Genomic DNA, 11950 nt, shown 5'->3' on the forward strand with positions numbered 1-11950 from the left:
GATTTTAAGTCACCTGTAGCTTGCACACCATTTGACCTATTAACCTGAAATTTGGTACACATATATTACATGATGTCTACTATCTGCTTTTGGGGTGATGATTGACCTCCAAGGTTTTTCCACTTTTTATTTTATTTAATTGTGGAATCAACTCTTGGCAGCGGCCGTGCAGCGCATCCCTACCACCTTCGCCATCATTTCCCCTACCTCTTCATATCTTAAATCATTTTTGAGGCAGATTGAAGACTTAAGTGCCAGCTTAAGTAAAAAATTAAGAAAAACATACTAAGTAATTGCAACACTGACTTAATCAGTTATAATGCGAAAAAGAATGCCAACGGAAAAAGAGAAGAAGCGGGCTGCTATGGTGGAGAAAAGAAGAGCTGCTCAGGAAGTAGTAAGCGCATCAACCTCTGAGCAAATGAATGCTAAACATAAGGAGAAAGAGGATGGAAACTATAAACCAAGTGTATTCACTGCACGTTATCATGCAGTGTGCCATAACTGGTATAATAATAATATGATGATAAGCCACAATGTTATATTATGACAACAAATTGATAATTTTGAAGAAGCTTTCTCACTTACAGTCTCATAGTTTTCTTCATTTTGTACCGTCCATTATAAGGGCCTAACACCATAACTACACCTCTGACTGATTTGCTACAAAACAGGTTTTAGTGCCAGAAGCGATGCACAAGAACATGTCACATGATTTTCACTCTTTCAATCAATCACCACACATTTTCCCTTACCTGCTGGTCTCTCGCTTTTGGTGTCAAGTGCCTGAACTCCATCTGGTGTGGTGCAGCCCACTCTCGGGACAGTGGCAGATGGGGAGTTTGACTGGAGTGGCACATGTGCCACACCGTAACATGGATCTCCTAAGGTGAGCAGAAGGGCAAAAGCTCACTTTGCCTACTTACATTTCTCTACACACACTCTGAATCTGTTGTTTTGAGTTGCTCCGATGCTAAAGTACAACTGAAGTCCTTCCCGTTTTCTTCTTGAAAATACAAGACAAAACAAAACTGAGCAGCTGTCAGCCAAAAAAACAGCAGCCTATCTTGCGTAAGTAGTGTGACAATGTAAGTAGACAGCAGTTTATTATGTGCGTAGTCTAATATAGCAAAGGCTGGTATTCCAGCCAGCCAGGTTATAATTTGCAGAGAGGTGTGGCCGCCTTTCGAAAATATGCCTCTACAACAGCAGGCTGCAAGATTTAGAGAGTAGAGTAACAGTAGTGTAGTATAATAGAATCACACAGGCTGTTATTCAGACAAGCAGGGTTATAACAATGGATAGAAGGACCATTATCGCATTCTTTTTGGGTACATATTGCTATATGGTTGGCACTGGCCTGGAGGGTTCAAAGGTTTAAAACTATGCATTCATGCACTTGCTTTTATGAACGTCCTGTCACTTCCCACTAGAAACCATGTGTTGCGTAAAAAAGGCCTTTTTTGAATATTCATGTTTTAATTACCATATAAATGTGGCCATGTCTCTGAATTGCATCTTTACTACAAACTATGGGAGAACACAGAAAATGAAAATTGAGTGAACTTGAGGTATTTACTGAACTGCAAAAATATTCTTTTTAATTTTCTCTCTGCAGGAGCCACAGAGAGTGAATGGAGAGAATATATATATATATATATATATATATATATATATATATATATATATATATATATATAAAACTATAAAAAAATCACCCCCTGCTCGCTTCACTCACTAACCCACCTGCCTGTGATACACACCAGCACATAAGTGGATTTCACTTTCACTAAACTACAAAACTTTAAATTCTCACGGATACGCCTCTTCATTGGGAAGAAACACTACATTTCTCTGATGGCAACATGAATTAGACGATCTACAAGTTTCCAACTTAAAGTTTAAAGCTGAACAATATCTCCATACTTCTGTTTATACCACCTGTGTCCATATATTCAATTTCCTTTCGCTTTAACCTTTACGTCAATATTGCATTAAATTTTGATTCCATGTTTGGAATTACATCGCGACAACGCAACGTATAACTGCCCGTGAGTGAATTTTGTTTCTTTCTCTCTACACGAACTGTGTCTGTCAACATCATTGACACAAATGAGAAATGATTGAACCATGTGCGTGACTGTAAATGTTTTAGATGTGGGTGGGACTTTTCCAAATCTCTTTGCATAAAGTCTTGTCTCATGGGGCTTTAAATTCACAGGATTTCACTTTCACCAAACAAATCTTTTAATTCTTGCAGATACACCTCTTCATTGGGAGGCAACTCTACTTTTCCCTGATTGCAACACAAATTAGATGATCTACAAGTCTCTGAGTTTAAAGTTTAAATTCAAACAATATATTCAATCTCTTTTCGCTGTTCCGTTATTTCACTGAATAATAATTTCCGTTTCAGCTAATGCGATCTTTACTATCATTTTTTGAGACTTTCAAATTTTAGTACTTTCATTATCTCTAACCTGCTCTGCATGTGTATCACGCCAACGTTTTTGAATTCTTTACAATGTTCTACTTTGTCATCTACTCTTTGTCTTTTATTTCTTGCCCCGGTTAAATCTCTTGGCACAAAGTCTTGTCTCGCGGGATGTGAAAGTGTCTCTCTGAGAAAGTCACGTCTTGTCTCTCTTCCCAAGATTTTTTTATTATAATAGAGAGATTTCAATTAATTTTGCTAAGTAAATGTCAGTGTTACAAAACATACAGGTCTATTTACATTCAACGTACAACAGTCAAATGTCTTTGAATTGGCATTGTGTCAAAATCCTGAGGAACAGGGTCTGAGTTAACCTTATGCTCATCCTGACGTATATCAGGCGGTAGAGGCTGTCCATGTTTCTGCCCTGTGGTGTGCAGTATTGCACAAGCCATCACAATGTAGTAAACATTGCATGGTTGTAGAGCAGCGTAACACCCGACGCATCCAATCAATGCCTCCTACCTTTTAATGAACCAGTGGTTTGTTCGATTACTAATCTTGTGCAAGAGTGCCTTCCATTGTATCTCCTTTCTTGTGGTGTTTGTGGATTAGTGAATGGTGTGAGGCTCTGAGGGGGTACCCTACTATCACCTGAAAAGAAAGATTATACCTGTTCTGCTCTGTGTTGTATAACATAACTGGCAAGGAACATATTTATGGGGATTGCAAAGATTTTTGTCGTTCATTATAATTTGGAATTTGGAATTGGAGTTGTGCTGAACTGGAGCCTACATTATAAAAACCATCACACAGAAATCATGCCATCTATATTTCGTTAGATATTCTAAAAGCCGTTGAGTAGGTGCTGATGGCCGTCTTTCAGCATGAACTGACTGAGCGGTTAGAAATCTTGCAGTCATCCTTGAGCCGTGTCACCCTGTCTATATGGGATAGAAGAAATAAGATGCCACCCAGATACATCCAATCTCCTTATGGTCAGGGTCGAGCAGACTGAGAACAAAAGGCAATTTGCCGATCTTCCTAATGTAATTGGCACAACTGACTGCAGATGTGTTGTGATAATGGCACAATCACAGAACAAATCTGCTTTTGGAAACAGAAAGCACTTTCTTTCAATTAATATACAACTAACATCTGATGCTCAAATGTGTCTGACTAATTTTGCGAGATGGCTTGGCGGAACCAATGATTCCTTCATTTTATCAAATAGCAGTGTGGGAAGCAGACTTCGGGATAATGCTGTGTGTGATGGATGGCTTCTTAGTAGTATTGCTATTGCCAGTTGAGTCAAACAATGCACAGCACAAAATATTTTAATGACAAAACACATACAACAACTAAGACAATTAACGTTAATTGTTTGAATTGGGAGTTATTAACAACACTGAAGGCAGCTGCACTGAGAGAACATCCACGACCCTGCTCAGGATAAAGTGGATTTAGAAAATGGATGGATGAATAATTAGTTCAAGAATATCAGATTGTGACTTCATTAAAATGTGCAATGATTTAATCTTCACTCTGTTGTCCTGCTGCCTGAAATGGCTAAATTTCCAATGCCAAAAAAGTCTGCGCAGCACTTATGGATAAGTGAAGCTAAATTTCACATTTTATAAATCCCAGTTTCTTTGTATAAGAAATTACTCACACACATTTCTAACTGTAAAAATATCTTACACATGAGGCCGCTGGCCTCTGTATGAAACCTCTGGATTGTAAAAGACAATTCTAAACTGTAATCTTAATAAAACTGAAAGTTTGCTAACAAAAAGGGAAAAAAAATACAACAAAATACTCAAAAGAGCAAAAAGGGTTTACCTAAAAAAGACAATCCGATGTTAAACACATCCCAATACACAAATCCAATAGCAAAATCGAAAGTAACAAGCAAGAAAAATTCAATAAACCAGAGAAAGAATCAAGAAAAACAATCCACTGAACTTGTTATACAAACTCAATGATCCTCTGCTTGTTTTTTTCTTCTGACTGACTTACAAAGACAGCAATAGTGTTAGGGTGGCCCTGCCTCCTGAGGTCCCACCCACAGAATACAAGGAACATTAGAAAACGATGAAGGGGCCTTAGCTGCCTTGAAAGATTACATTTGTAATCTATTTAGTTAGCCAATAAAAGGTGTCATTTCACCCTACTTTCTCCTGTATCAATATATGGCTTACACGGTACAACACTCTACTACTTTAAAAATAATAATTCAGAAAAAAGAAAAAGTACAATACAACTGCCATGGATAATTGCTTTCTCATAAATTTCATTATTTTTTAAATTATTGTATATTTTCATGGTATTTATTGTGATGTGTATAATTATTTTCCATTTCATTAAATGTACTTATGTTCCTTGTGGGTGGAGTTCCAGGGGGCAGAGCCAGCCTGACATCACTGCTCTTGTGCCCGCCCTCTGGCTATATAAACCTGGAGTTTTTGTATTACTGATTTTGTTGGATTTACTGGTTTCTGATACCTTCTTGCTGTGTTTTAAATGGATTCTTATTTTCTTTTTAGTCAACTACTTTTTTCTTTCTCTGTTTAGCATTGTCACCCTATTTACTATTTTAGTTAATTCATTTTTTATTCATGAATAATTTTGGTTGCCATTTTTGTGATATTTTTATGATAACAAGTAAAGGAATACAGCCAAAGAAAACCAATACAAATAATTGATTTTGAGCTATATAAGAACAAACACATCACCTCTCACCACATTTGAGACTGATATTTAAGCAAAATCACAAAAAGGGGTGAAAAAGAGGATTTATGGTAATCCCTCTTCTTGTGGTGCTTTTGTTATATTTTGGGACATTTAATTAAGTTTTGACGCTTAACCCCCTTTTTGGGGCCAGGCCAGTGGAGATGGAGTTAAACCCATTATGGCGAGGCCTTTTCCAGTCAGACAAAGGAGGTCTGGCCTGATCAGTGAAGTGGACCACACCCTTTTCACCACATTGCTGTTAAAAATGCAACGGATGTTCTTGCAGCACCTATTCTTAACATTATCAATAGTTCATTATTGCATGGCACAGTACCTGATGCACTAAAAGTACCAGTCATTAAACCATTACTTAAAAAGTCAGACCTTAACCCACACATACTTAATAAATATACTGTAGACCCATTTCAAATTTACCGTTTCTCTCTAAAATACTAGAAAAAGTAGTCGCCAATCAGCTTCAGTCACACCTTACGCATCACAATCTACTTGAGAAATTCCAGTCTTGTTTCCGCACTGGTCATAATACAGAAACAGCACTAACGTGGGTTGTAAATGACATTCTGATATCCTCTGATGAACACAACAACAACATTTATTTATATAGCACATTTTCATACAAACAGTAGCTCAAAGTGCTTTACATATTAAAGAATAGAAAAATGAAAGACACAATTATAAAACAAAATAAATCAACATTAATTAACATCGAATAAGAGTAAGGTTCAATGGCCAGGGGGGACAGAAAAAACAAAAAAAACTCCAGACGGCTGGAGAAAAAATAAAATCTGTAGGGATTCCAGACCATGAGACCGCCCAGTCCCCTCTTAGCATTCTACCTAACATAAATGAAACAGTCCTCTTTGGATTTAGGATTCTCACGGAAGGGCTTGATGCTGATGATGGTCACGTAGACTTCTGCCTTTTAATCCGTCCATCATTGTTGGAGCATCATGGAGCTTTGAGTAGGTGGTGGTGGCGCAGGCCATCACCACAAAGAAACCGGAAAAAAAACAGAAAAGAGAGTTGGGGTCAGTGCGGATTTTAGAGCCACCATGAATAGTTATTTTGAGGAAATTGAACATATTGTAGCAACCCAGCAGTCAACGCTGGCGGAGTGACGCCTTGTGGGTAAATTATGTAAATAGTTGTGGGGAAATTATGGGAAATTTATGTAGAAAGCTTATTGTTGTGTATACATTAACTAAGTACGTAATTGTCTTTCCTGTTGTAAATGTTATATGTGTTTGTGCTCAGCCGGGTGGGGTGGGTTGGGATATCGCCGTCCGGGGTTGTAAAAATGTAAATAGATACCGCCGTTAAGAAATGTCGTTTTGCTGTTGACCTTGGCAGTGGTTAAGCGGATGAATTTGAGCTTTGTTTACTGTCTATCTGTGAATAAAAGGATACAACAGGAAAGAGCTGTTATTATTGCTAAGATTTCGTCTAAGCAATTAATGCCGAGACACTCGGAGTCGTGCGGTGTATGGGACACGAGTGCTCGTTACTTAAAGAGCTGGGTACAGCTGCGTGCATAACACTGGCAATCCGCTAGCCGACAGCTTGGGAGAGGTGCATGGCAAAGTTCAGCTTTAAAATTCAAGACTCGACCACGGGTCGCTACAATATAGAGTATCAGGATTAAGTTAAATTAAGATTAAAATGAAGTTATAAAAAGGCCATGTTAAAGTAATATGTTTTTAGCAGTGTTTTAAAGTGCTCTACTGTATCAGCCTGGCGAATTCCTATTGGCAGGCTATTCCAGATTTTAGGTGCATAGCAGCAGAAGGCCGCCTCACCACTTCTTTTAAGTTTTGTTCTTGGAATTCTAAGGAGACACTCATTTGAGGATCTGAGGTTACGATTTGGAATATAAGGTGTCAGACATTCCGATATATAAGATGGGGCGAGATTATTTAAGGCTTTATAAACCATAAGCAGAATTTTAAAGTCAATTCTGAATGACACAGGTAACCAGTGTAGTGACATTAAAACTGGAGAAATGTGTTCGGATTTTCTTTTCCTAGTTAGGATTCTAGCAGCTGCATTCTGCACTAGTTGCAAACGATTTATATCTTTTTTGGGTAGTCCTGAGAGGAGTGCGTTACAGTAATCTAGTCGACTGAAAACAAACGCGTGAACTAATTTCTCAGCATCTTTCAGTGATATAAGAGGTCTAACTTTACTTATGTTTCTTAAGTGAAAAATGCTGTCCTAATGATCTGATTAATATGTGATTTAAAATTCAGATTACAGTCAACAATCACCCTAAGCTTTTTACCTCCGTCTTGACTTTTAATCCTAATGTATCCAGTTTATTTCTAATAGCCTCATTGTATCCATTATTGCTGATCACTAAGATTTCAGTTTTTTCTTTATTTAACTTGAGAAAATTACTATTCATCCATTCTGAGATACTAGTCAGACATTCTGTTAGTGAATCAATAGAATCGGGGTCATCAGGTGCTATGGATAAGTACAGCTGTGTGTCATCAGCATAGCTGTGGTAGCTCACGTTGTGCCCTGAGATAATCTGACCTAACGGAAGCATGTAGATTGAGAATAACAGCGGACCCAGGATAGAGCCTTGTGGAACACCATATTGGATATCATGTGTCTTCGAGTTGTAATTCCCACAACTAACAAAATATTTTCTCCCTGTCAGGTAGGATTCAAACCAATTTAAGACACTGCCAGAGAGGCCCACCCATTGACTAAGGCGATTTCTAAGAATGTTGTGATCAATGGTGTCAAATGCAGCACTCAGATCTAAGAGGATGAGAACAGATAAATGGCCTCTGTCTGCATTTACCGCAAGTCATTTACTACTTTAACGAGTGCAGTTTCTGTGCTGTGATTTGTTCTAAAACCGACTGAAATTTATCAAGAATAGCATGTTTATTTAGGTGGTCATTTAACTGCATAATGACTGCCTTCTCCAGAACTTTACTTAAGAAAGGCAGGTTAGAGATGGGTCTAAAATTTTCAAGAGCCAAGGGTCAAGATTATGTTTCTTAAGAAGGGGTTTTAACTACAGCAGTCTTAAGACAGTCTGGGAAGACAGAATTTACTATGTCAAGAACATTATCAATTAGCACGCCTGATACTTCTTTGAAAAACCTCGTTGGTATCGGGTCAAGGACGCAGGTGGAGGGTTTTAATTGAGAGATTATTTTTTTTAAATCAGGTAAATCTATCCTAGTGAAAGAGTTTAATTTGTTTATAACAGGATGCTGGGGTTTAGGAGGATCCTTAGTGTTGGAGGGATATACTATGTTATTTCTAATATCATTAATTTTTTGATTGAAAAATACAGCGACAGCCTCACAGGTTTCACTGGAAGCACTTAGGAGGCATTCCTTTGAGCTACCTGGGTTTAGTAGGCGATCAATTGTAGAAAATAAGACTCTGGGATTACTAGCATTGTTATTTATAATCTTGGAGAAATAGCAGCGTCTCTCAAGACAGACAGTGTTATTGTATTCTGTTATTTTGACTTTTAATATTTCGTGGTGGATAGTAAGTTTAGTCTTCCTCCATTGACGCTCAGCTCTACGGCATGTTCTCTTTAAATCAGACACTTTTTGGGTCTTCCATGGTATAACAATGCTAGAAGATTTTTTCACTGTCTTTTCAGGTGCAACTATGTCAACAGCAGCTCTCACTTTAGAATTAAATCTTTCCACCTTACTATTTACATTATCCTCGCTATTATAGCTGGCACTATAAACGGACTGATTGCTTAAAATGTTTTAAGTTTTAAAGCTGCCAAGTCAAAGAAGCGTTTTTTAACAATATGCTTCTCATGAGTGTTTTTTATCATTATTTCTATATTGAAAAGTAGAAGAAAATGGTCTGATAGACCAATATCAATGATCTGTTTTATATCAATTTTCAGTCCTTTAGTAATCACTAAGTCTAACGTATGACCTGCTTTATGTGTAGGCTGATTTATGAGTTGTCTCAAATCAAAAGAATCCAAGAGAAAACTCCACTGTAATTATGTTGTTAGACTTAAGCGCAGCATTTGACACCATTGACCATTCTATTTTACTGCACAGGCTAGAAAATGATGCTGGGCTTACAGGCACTGTCCTCGCTTGGTTTAGTTCTTATTTATCAAATCGATTCCAATATGTACAGAAATGTACTAACAGGACTTCATCATTATACACAGAAGCTCAATATGGTGTCCTGCAGGGCTCAGTACTGGGACCTTTACTGTTTTCACTTCAACTGGGATCTATCATTAGGAAACATCCTCTTCTTAGAGAGTCAAGTCTGGGGGGCTGTCAAAAGGCAGGGCCTGTTAAAGCCCATAGCGCACTTCTTGTGTGGTTTTGGGCTATATAAAAATAAATTGTATTGTATTGTATGATTTGGAGTCCCAAAAATAACAAAAAGGGAGTGAGGACTCGTAAAATGGCCAACAAAAGGCTTTTACTGGCTAGTCCAGGACAAAATAAAAACTGTGTTGAGAAATTTTAGCAACTCAAAATACAAATGAGGCCAGCCTGGCACATAACATTTAGCAGTTAGGGATAAGGGCGTCCTTTGAGCTCCAGGGACCTTCAGTAAGCCCAAATACTAACCCACGCTCTATCTATGAGGAGTTTGCAAATTATCTTTACATTCATTCGAGTTTTGCTTTGTAATTTCTTTACCTGTTCAAATTAGGTTGATTGGCTACACTGGTGTGTATTGTTCTTCCATGCTGGGGTCCCTTTGAGAGCTGACATTGTGGTGGGTACTGGCTAATGATGATGCTTGTATAAAAATGAGGATTTACGTAATGGATGTGAGAAAGTAGACTTGTATATTTAGAATTTCATTGACTCCCCTAAGTTATTTCTTCCTTTTTTCCCCTCTTAGCTTTGTGCTTTTCATATGCTACTCTGCTTTTGACTTTCAATAAAGCTGATTTTCATGGTGCTGTGGGCTACTCATTTATAACCAGCAGTACTGTATATAAAAATTACCTCTTTTGATTTTTAGTTAAAAATCAAGTATGTGCTTGTAGAGTTAAATATATGTGATGAGGTCAAGGGTGGCCTGTACAGCTTAGATTATTAGGTTATTTTAGATGAGCATGCTGTATCATTTGTAGCCTGTTGGCCTGGCTCTCTCTAATGATTTCTTCATTTCACTTTCACTCCACTCATCCTGGTAAAGGTCCTAATGACAGCATTCCAAGCCAGGCGGATCAGGTCATGTTATACCATCAGCCTCTTTTAGCAACATCTTGGGAATTCACAGATGCCACGAAACAGAGCAATTGAATCTCTTCAGTGTTAGCCTTGTGTCAGTGTTGGCCAACACTGAGCTGGTGTCTAATGAGTTTGCATGCAGTTTTTGTGAGGAAATTGGACTTGGGTGCAAATGCCGATCCTAATGTGATGAGGGAGACTTTCCTTGACAAGGCCTTGAAGGTTGCTGAGGGTTGTGTTGGTGTTGCTGGTGTTCCCAGAAGGAGGTGTTTTATCTCACAGGGCACCCTGGATATCATCGAGAGGAGTCACAGTGCAGGGCATGATGGCAACTCCGGGCTGTACCGGGAACTGAGAAAGACAGCTGCAAGGGCTCTAAGGGAAGATAAGGAGACATTATTTAGAGGAATCTGTAAGCAAGTGACACCATCTATGGTCTAGTGACCCACGTCCTGCTTACAGAGGAGTTGAAGCATTACACATATCCAAATCTGTTCCTTGGAGAGTTGAAATCATGGATGATGCTGCAATTATGACCAGCTGGGCTGGCTACTTTGAGCAGCTGTTTTAAAGATGTTGTACTTCTCTAATGTCCACAGTTCCTGAGGCTGATCCTCCAATTAGCTGTGAATCACTCAATCACACTGAGATTGGACAGGTGGTGAACCAGCTGAGGGTAGGGAAGGCTGCAGGGATCCGTGGTATCCAGGGTGAACTTCTCCAGGCTGGTGGTAAGGCTGTCTTCCTGCCATTGCAATTAATCTTTTTTACCATTTGGGTCATGGGTATAATCCCAACTGACTGACTTGTCATCCCTATCTGGAAAGCGAATTGTGTCCACTTGGATTGCGGCAATACTTGGGAATAACACTGCTCTCGGTGCCGGGTAAGATCCTTGTTAGGGTCATCCTCAATAGGATCCATGATTACTTGTTCACCTACTAGCGACTGGAGGAGTCTGGTTTTACATCTATGAAGTCTGCCATCAACTGCATCCAGGCACTGAGTGTTTTCATGGAGCACAAATGTGAATATCAGCAGAGTTTCTTTGCAGCTTTTGTCGATTTTCATAAAGCATTTCTCTCAGTTGATCAGGCTTCCTGGTGAGACTTCTTCAGATTATACGGGATCCCTTTGAAATTCCTGGATATTGTGGTCAGCCTGTACACTGGTATTGTGAGTGCTGTGCAATGTGGAAGAAGAACCTCTGTATTCTTCCCATCAGCCCTCTGCCATCAGCAGTGTGTCTGTCTGTGGAGAGAGTGTCGGCCTTGTCGTGAGGTTTACTTACTTGAAGTCAGTAGGGAGAGCAAGGGGTCCTGAGGTCATTGGAAAGGTCCTGGAGCTTCATGTTCTGCTATATGGTTGTGAGACATGGACGCTATCCAGTGACCTGAGACGAAGACTGGACTCCTTTGCTACTGTGTCTCTTAGGAGAATCCTTGAGTACCGCTGGTTTGACTTTGTGTCAAATGAGCAGTTGCTCATGGAGTCCCTAATGAGGCACATTACCTGAATTGTGAGGGAGTGTCTGTTACAGCAATCCTCATCGCTGACA

The sequence above is a fragment of the Polypterus senegalus genome, chromosome 11, assembly GCF_016835505.1.
Source record: "Polypterus senegalus isolate Bchr_013 chromosome 11, ASM1683550v1, whole genome shotgun sequence".
Lineage (NCBI taxonomy): Eukaryota > Metazoa > Chordata > Cladistia > Polypteriformes > Polypteridae > Polypterus > Polypterus senegalus.